The 8,754-nt window shown below is 30.7% G+C and overlaps 1 long non-coding RNA gene across 1 annotated transcript in view; it reads left to right on the top strand.

Annotated features, from left to right (window-relative positions):
- Positions 1 to 2,491: 2,491 nt before the first annotated feature.
- The window catches only part of LOC125503502, a 137,057-nt gene continuing 130,794 nt past the window's right edge, over positions 2,492 to 8,754 (top strand). Inside the window, exon 1 of the long non-coding RNA XR_007280922.1 lies at positions 2,492 to 2,916. This is a non-coding gene — a long non-coding RNA (uncharacterized LOC125503502). The remainder of the gene's footprint in view (positions 2,917 to 8,754) is intronic.

Genomic DNA, 8,754 nt, shown 5'->3' with positions numbered 1-8,754 from the left:
GTTTTAAGCAATATTAATATAAAAAGCTATGCACATTTTGTTTCCACAAAATATGTCAATAAAGCAAATAAATTTTCCCGCTGGATCATATTTTTTTTTCAAGCCAAATATTTGATCCGAAGGGGTGCCTACACACAATCAATGCCTCATTTGTGAGTTTTAAAATATAGAATCTAGTTTTAAAAAATTAAGTAGTATGTTACTCACGTGTTCATTAAAAAGCTTTCAAATGCACTTACCTGAAAATGAGAGAAAATGTTAAAGTAATAGTATCAAAAAAGAAAGTAGACTTTTGTTTTATTGAATCATTTTTGTCTGTAAAATAGGTGAATTTTGTGGCAAGAGCATTTTGTAGGCGAAAAAATTTGATTTTGAACTGACCTATCAGTAGATCGCTTCCAAAGAGAAAAAAGAGAAAAAGCTACTCATAATGCACTTAATGTAAATTAATATAGAAATGGAGATTTTCGAAAGGTAATAAACCAGCAGCAAAGATAATAAAAATAATGACGAAACAATTTAAAGGACTTGTGGAAAATAAAACGTGATTAAACTTGTTATACATAGTTGAACAATAAGTCGTCAGTCATAAATTTGAGCAAGCAAAACATCTGTTGCAATTGACAATATGTGTTTTTATTACGAAATATTGACGAAAAATAACTTTGCAATGTGATCACATCCAACTGTTGACCAAGTGGGGTAAAATTTTGTGGTAACTGCACTAGACAACGAATACAGAATATTTTTTAAGACAAAAGCTATTTAATTATTGTGTCTTAAGTTTGTTCTGTTCTCTAATGCAAAAGAACATATTTCAATCGCCCTAATATCACAATATGTGAAAATTATTTTGTTCCGTAACATTATTTGATATCTAATCGATGATGGTGGGTAAATAAATCGAAACGTGCGAATTAAAGCTGCCCATGTGGAATTTGCGTTTTTATTAACTGGAGCGCCACATCATTTAATCAATTTTGGAAAGAGAAGCAGTCGAAAACAAAATGTCTTTATAATATACAATAAAGAACGTGTCCATCAAAAAGGAATAAATTCAGAAATTGAAAATCAGATTGTCTATCTATCCATCCCAGAGAAACTATTGTTTTTTTGGAACCGCCGTTTTCTTCCAAACGGGTTAATATCAGCAATATGGTGTATGAAAAATGCTAGAAAATTCACATAGAATAAAAAATTATTTGATTTGGAGATTTATATTTGAAGAAATGGGTATTCACAATATGAGCTTTGATGAGTTTTAATCGAATTTATTCATGTCTTGATGGACATTCTGGTATATAGTCTAGTCAATGAAAAATACAATCAGGGGATAGTTCGTAGTGGTCCCGTTGTTCAGCCGGATCGAAACCCAGTGGGCTTTTCCATGTCACGTAAAGACAGTATTTTTAAATATTGCAAATTTGCCGAAATTAATCAAAAACGCATACGACGTAAATCCAAAAGCAAAATATAATGTATCAAAAACAAAGTCCTATTTAAATATATTTTTAAAATCAAAACAAAGCCGATATTCAACAAAATGATAAAATTTAATATTATTTATTTCACATTATGTTCGTAATTCTAGTTTCAGGTGTACGTTTTTATTGATTAGGTTCGATCGTACATATATTTGCTATCAAGACTATTAAAGATGGGAATCAAACAAGTATTTTAACGTATATCAAAACTTCCACCTTTTATTGAACGTATTGAATGCGACGTTTTCCTAAAAAAATCCACGCTGCCATCTAGACTAGGCTGCATGAATTCCAATGAAAGGAACGTATGTTATTTTATACCGATGCAGTAAAATCCAGAGTAAATTTCATTCTTTCAATGCAAATAATAAGATTTATGATAATTAGCCTGCCCACCTTTATTATATAGTAGTTATCTAGTATCTATAATGTTATGAGCCACGCAAGCTAAGTCTAAAAGAAAGTACGAAACCAACATGCAAGCAGGATAATTACGCATCCAGACTCAAATTGTCCTCAGGTCTGATGATGTTGATGAATTAATAGAAACCAGCGATTTTATGCACATGTACTTGCTCAAGCATTTGTAGAATTTCCGCGTGGTACCGTTTCAATGTTACCAGCAAAAATTAGACACATTTGCAAAAAATTAAAAACCAATTTCAAATTCCACTAGAATAATGAACCTCTAGTAATTCAACTGAGCGTTGTTATATGAAATAACCCTTTTCCGCTGGACAGTGATGGGACAAAATGTCTTGAGCAGGTGATAATTACATCAATTTTGACCGAAAAACACAAATATAAGGATGCATTGGTTTTCACCTGTAAATTAGCGGTGTTAGCGGTACAATTAAATCGCTCTCCACTCTCAGATTGAATATATTCTCATCCTAAAAAAAGCAAAAAACTTGATTTTGCCACTCCCCTCACCCTACCGCTTGACCATCATTAGAATAATAATTATTCGTATCTAGAGTGTTGTGCACGGTAGTGGCGGGAGCAAGAGCCCGCAACCAGCTGAGATGCAAGACAGGCATTTGGTTTGGTTTCGAATCGTTTCTTCACTTTCGACGTTTCTGCACGTCTCACAAGATCCGCGCTAAGAACGCGAATGAAGAAATGCCCTCCTGGCAACGAATTTTCAAGTTTCAAAAGAAGATCCGGGAGGCTGGTTCCCGATTTTGCTCTGTCTAAATTTGGCGTGCTTCGATACTGCTCAGTAGGCGGGTTGGCGCGTCGCGCAATTATTGTTTTGGTTTGGTTTTGTTTGACTTACGGATACCTTCAATTATTTGAACACGAAATTTTGTTGATATTTTCCACGGTTTTGACGCGAGATACATTTTGAATAAATAATATGTTCGGAAGGTAGTTCATGTGAAAATTTGACGCACTTTTTAGTTGGTAGTGAGTACATGAGCAACCAAAGGTAAGTTTCACGTTTTTTCAAGATTTCGCGTATGTAACTTACTAGGAATATTAAACGCAACTTGAAGGGTTGATGTTAACTTCCTACACCTTGTAAAGTCGTTCAAAATTGTTACCTATAGGCCCAAAATACAATTCTCATTATTTTGTAGGCTCAGACAGGAATATTTCATTGATAGCTATTTTAAAATTTCTTAGAAGCAGGCGTTCTACAGCATGCCAATACTGCTATTTAATAGCAAACATTTACAGATGTTTACAAATTATTCCGCTGATAATACGACTACATTGAACAAACCAACGAAGGAGACCAAATTTAAATCAAATTGCAATATAACATTGAAATCTTGATTCAGTTGACTGTAAGACAAAACTATTTAAAAATTCCAGGGATTTGTATCGATTTTAAATCTGTAGTAAAATAATAGTTATGCTAAAGTGTAAGTTTCAAAATTAATAACTTTTCTGTAAAAAAATATAAGATGAGCTGCCCGATTTGATGACTTGCACGAAACTGATTACTTCTCATTTGCTACTAGAGATTGTTAATTAGGCGTCCGATGGTTTCTTTTATAATACTCGAAGAAGCTCCTAATATTCAACAAAAAACAAAATAATGACATTTCTTAGAAGAGTGAGTGGAAACACGATTTTTTAACCTTATAAAAAGTAGAAGTGCAGCTTCCATGTCAACAGTTTAAAGATTACTCACGTTTCAACGTAAATTAAAATCGATTATAATTCGACAAACTGTATTGATTAATTTCCTTTTGTTTACCTTACTAATTATAGTTATATACTTTACTGTATATTTAACTGTGAACGAAGTCGAATTATAATTACAAATTACCTTACAATTACATTGAAGTCTGAAGGTCTCTAATTATTTAAAGCTGGTGAGTTATTATATTTGGTCATATTATTATAGATTATCTGTCAGTCTAGTTATTTTAATAACACAAGTTATAAATCTTGCTAAAATCAACTTAAACTGCGAATTAACCATTAGATACAAGAATAGAATTTATCTCAACAGCGTGTTCAAGCCAATGCTCAAAAAACACATTAGTTAGTTGTTTTTTTAATAGAGACTTTAAACGGTAGAGCTTTCATTAAGTTCCATTAGCAGAATCGCATCATCTTTTAAGCAAACACTTGGGGCAATTTGGGCAAACTGAAAAAAAGTGTAAAATTACTTGCTCTCAAACAGAAGAAAAAAAGTATGAAAACTTGCGAATGACCTCAACCTCAAAATCATATCAAATCAAGTAAAGAGCATATGAAATAGCTACATCAATTGTGCCAATTAACGGATTATTGAATAGTGATTAACAATTTCATTAATATTGATTTTGCAAACGTATAAATCATAAATCGGCTAGAAACGGATGGAAGAGTACAAATAACAAGTTTGTTTTTAGATTAGATTTAAAAATTTAAACAAATTGTATCAATATTATCAAACAATATTTGGTAATCAATGTCTATCAATGTTATTTCCTTCAATTTTAAATATATTGTCTATACTATTCTCCTCAGACAACCACAGTCAGAATTTGTTAATGGATAAATTTTGCTTAGAAATGCGTCGGAATATTAAATGAAGAAATTGTTTGCTAATATTTATTTGTATGATCAAATATAACGATTGAATATTCTGTTATATTCAAATCTAATCGACTAGGTTGGGCTATATATAATTTTTGTTCTTTGGCAGCGTACCATTATGACTACCTTATGAGCAGGCGTTTCGAAAGGATCTTGAAATATATTTATAAACTATCAATTAGCATGACTTGAACCAAACTCCATAAAATTTCAGTTAATTTTTCTTTTAGTTACTCAACGCAGCAATTTTTGAATCACTGTAGGCAAAAGACGCTGATTTACTGCAGATCTCTCATTAATTTCATTTTACTACGCCAGCAAGAAAGGCTAAAATAAAAGCAAAAAGAAAGTAACTGCTAACAGAATTTTTATCGCTTCATAAGAAACACAAATAACATAATTTAGAAACTAATTACCTTAATTTTGATTAATTTCCTACCGTAATTAACGTACTAGTCAAACAGAAACATTATAAAAAAATATGGCAAAGTTGCTTAATTACCAATTCACGTTGTTAATTAAAAGTATACGCATCGTAAACTCTTGCATATTTTAATTTTTGATTTCATATAATTTGGCCGTTTCTCTTTACTTTTTGACATGTGTTCGCACACTTAATGTATGCTAATGGCTATTTGACGTCAATGCGTCAAAAAGAAGTTTAATAAATGAAAATAAAAATTAATAGCGTGTTTCTCATAGTAGCATTTAAGCGTATAACATTCAAGTCAGGTGATTTTCTTCGATTAGGTGCTTGTAAGATGAAGGAAATTTTGATAAAAGTAGAGTGAAACTAGCGATATATGCACAAGAATTATGATCATGTTTACCGTATTCGAGAAAAAACACAAATTGCTTTAAATGAAAATTGAATTATATGATAGGTATGGATGTATAAATGTGATTCTTTTCAACTAAAAAATGTATATTTTCAATTGTGAGTGTTATGTTGATATTGGCCAAAAAGACTGGTAACAGACCAGTAGAAAGACAAAATATGTTGAACACACTTAAAACTAACTATATCTAGTCTCCGCAATAGAATTAACTATTGTGAAAATATTCACATTATATTGGAATAATTAAACCAACTGAGAAAATGGACCTATTTTTGGAAAATATATAAAAGAAAAAAAATATTCAAAAAAATAAATATGAAGAATTTAATGGTCTATAATATAAATAATTTTTTTCATAAGTCATTTTAAAATGTGAGGGATCCGAGTAAGTGATGAAGAAAATTATGTATCTAAAGATATTAATTTTGAAGATAAATGAAACTATTGACAACGATGCTTCGATGCTATGAAGGTGCGTTACAAATCAAAGTTTTACATTAACGGGTGCAAAATAATATTTGAAATAAATCGAGACAGATACCTGATGAAGAAAGCAAAAAGTAGTATTGGATAAAGCTGCTGTGCTGTCTAGTTTAATTATGGCATTATTAGATGTGATAAATTAATTATTAAATTTTAATGTATTTTATAAACATAAAGTTTTAGATCCATCATAAATCAACCAGTTCTCAGTTATTTCGAAATTCAGTATTACGGAACCTGAAATAAATTGGGTTTGTTGTCAGGTAATAATGGAAATAAAATATGCATTAACATACATTTTTTCGTTATGCTAAAAAGTAGTTTTATATAAAAAGCAGAATCATATGTGATATAACACATGCATATTTCACTTTGTTTTCGAATTCCTACTCACGGATTGAGTGAAAATTGTTGGCTAAATTCAAAGTTTTCTAGGATTCAAATACTATATAAAACTGTTAATTTATTATTATAACCTCAATAACCTGCAAGATGTGAAACTTGCCTACTTCTGCAAAAAACAAGTAACTTTACTTTGTAAATGTGAAATATTTTTTTTTAATTGTACGATTTAGTTGCCTTGGATGCTGCGAATTTTATTTAGAAAGGCTTTATAAAATCAGATTTTTTTACTTTATTTCTTTCTATTCTATTTACATTATACAGGGTGTTTGGTAAGTAGATGCATTCCTTGCAGGGGGTCATAATAGTGCAAGTAATTTCGGATATATTTTGTTAATAGACCACTTACTTTTAGAAAAATTAGTGGCGTAACATTTTTTTATTTAAAATTATCCACAGACGTGAATGTAGCCACGCCACTGGAAAAGATAGACACAACATTTTTATTGCAAAACGTGTATTGTTCTTAATTGCCTAAGCCTGTCAAATTTAATTACGATAGTCCATGCGGTTTTCGAAATATTAATAAATAACATTTTTTTATTAAAACTTTAACACCCTATAGATCGAAAACTAATGGTTTTCGGAACCTGTTCTATTAACAAAACATATCAAAAATTAATTGCACTATCACCCCTTGCAAGGAATACATCTACTTACCAAATACCCTGTATTATTGCATTCAAGTATTGCAAATTATATGGTACAATTAATAAACTTGCGAATTTAAAAATTACGAGTTTTTGCTGAAAAAGCAGCTATTTAGCATTCTCTACAGAATCACACACCCTGAAAGGTGTTTCCTGTACCATCGCTTATGTAAGCAGTTTCAGCCATAACAATAATTTTCGAAGCTCCGTAACGCTTAATTTTCATGTCCGCCTACGATTTCTTGTAGAAGTTTTTGCCAACACTTTCCAAAACTCATGTTCTCTTACTCATAAAAGTAGAATCATGTTTGCATAAAACTTAATGCTTTGCATGTTTTTTTAAAGTTATCGGCCATTTCCGGAGATACGCATTCAATTGATGCTAGTAAGAAATTAGTTCGAACGAATACTTAACTAGATAGATTTAGCCAAAGCTTGACGCATGATCTCTAGATTGAGAAAAAAATGTTAACAACAAAACCACAGTTTGATTCAACCGTGAATCCACTTCAATGAAACATCATGCTAGACTATTAGATTTCGTTGCGTTTCTGTAGAAAAATTGACCTTAAACTATAGAATATTCCAAAATCATAGCAAAAGTTCATAAATTGATTCCCGTAAAAATGTTTAAAAAGCATTATAATAGGACGCAAAAAACGCACAAAAGTACGGACTTGGATCAATTTTTTTGAGTCTTTCCTAAAGTGTTATAGCGGACACCGATTTAGGATACAAATGGGAATTGAATTGAATTCATTGTTTTTTTCAAGTAACGACTTATAGTTGATGAAGTTAATTATAAACAAATAATAAATATTAGTTATATTAAGTAGTAATTCCAATTTCTTCAATTCCACTCTTTTCAACTTTAAGTCAATTAATAATCAATTTAGTATAAATATATAATATAACAATAAATAATTTTAGTGAAGCTAAATAGCTGGTCGCACAGTTAAAAAAATATTCTTGAAGTTGGAAAAGTGAAACTAGTATTTAAAGCATGTATGTTGTATGACAAGAGCATTTAAGATTGAAAGTTAATGCAAAGCCTTATCAATAAAATTATGAAAACATGGAAATTTTATATATCCAGAATTAATCAAATTAAGTAAAATTTATTGCTATCGAATATCGGGACTGTGAAAAGAAGAGGATATTGGAAGTGGGTCTTTTGTGGGCTTCAAAAAAGCACTTCTCAAATTTTTGCTATGTGCAAATGTTGTGGAAAAAACCCCTATTATCTTATTCAAAGTAAACAAGAAGTTTTGATAAAACTGATAAGAAATTGCAAGATGTTGGCATAGCTGTTTTTATGACAGCACTATGTGCGAGATTTTTTATAACAAGCGGAAAAAACGATATACTAAATCTTCCACTTTGAAGTTATAATAGCTCTTATATAGTGCCCGCGTGAATAATGAGACCCCCTTTTATTTTTTAAACCTTTATAGTTATTTGCGAGTTCAAAAGTCCAAACGTCCCCTGATGGCTAAAATTATCAGTACATGTTCACTAGTAATTTGACACTTGTTTGGTTGACATTTGTGTTTGTCATTTGTTTGGTTTCCTTCTAATCAACTTTTGCAAGATTTTAAAGAAATAGACATAGATCGAAAAGTGTGTAAGTATTGTTTTATGTTGTATATGTCATCCACTCCAATAAATAAACAAGTCTGACAAGTCTCAACTGTCACTCAACAACGAGTAATTTTACGTTTTGCAGCGGCACCATCGGTAGTCGAACTCATAAAAATTCATAAACGAACTCATAAAAATAACTTCTTAAATTAATTCATAACAGTGACTTCTGAACATGTCAAAGTGACAGTTTCACACCATTTTCGATTATTTTTT

This window comes from Dendroctonus ponderosae, unplaced genomic scaffold (genome assembly GCF_020466585.1).
Source record: "Dendroctonus ponderosae isolate FM_Combo_2020 unplaced genomic scaffold, Dpon_F_20191213v2 Dpon_F_20191213_2, whole genome shotgun sequence".
Classification (NCBI taxonomy): Eukaryota; Metazoa; Arthropoda; class Insecta; order Coleoptera; family Curculionidae; genus Dendroctonus; species Dendroctonus ponderosae.
Note: the sequence above shows the minus strand (reverse complement) of the source record. Positions and strands in the feature narration are given on the sequence as shown.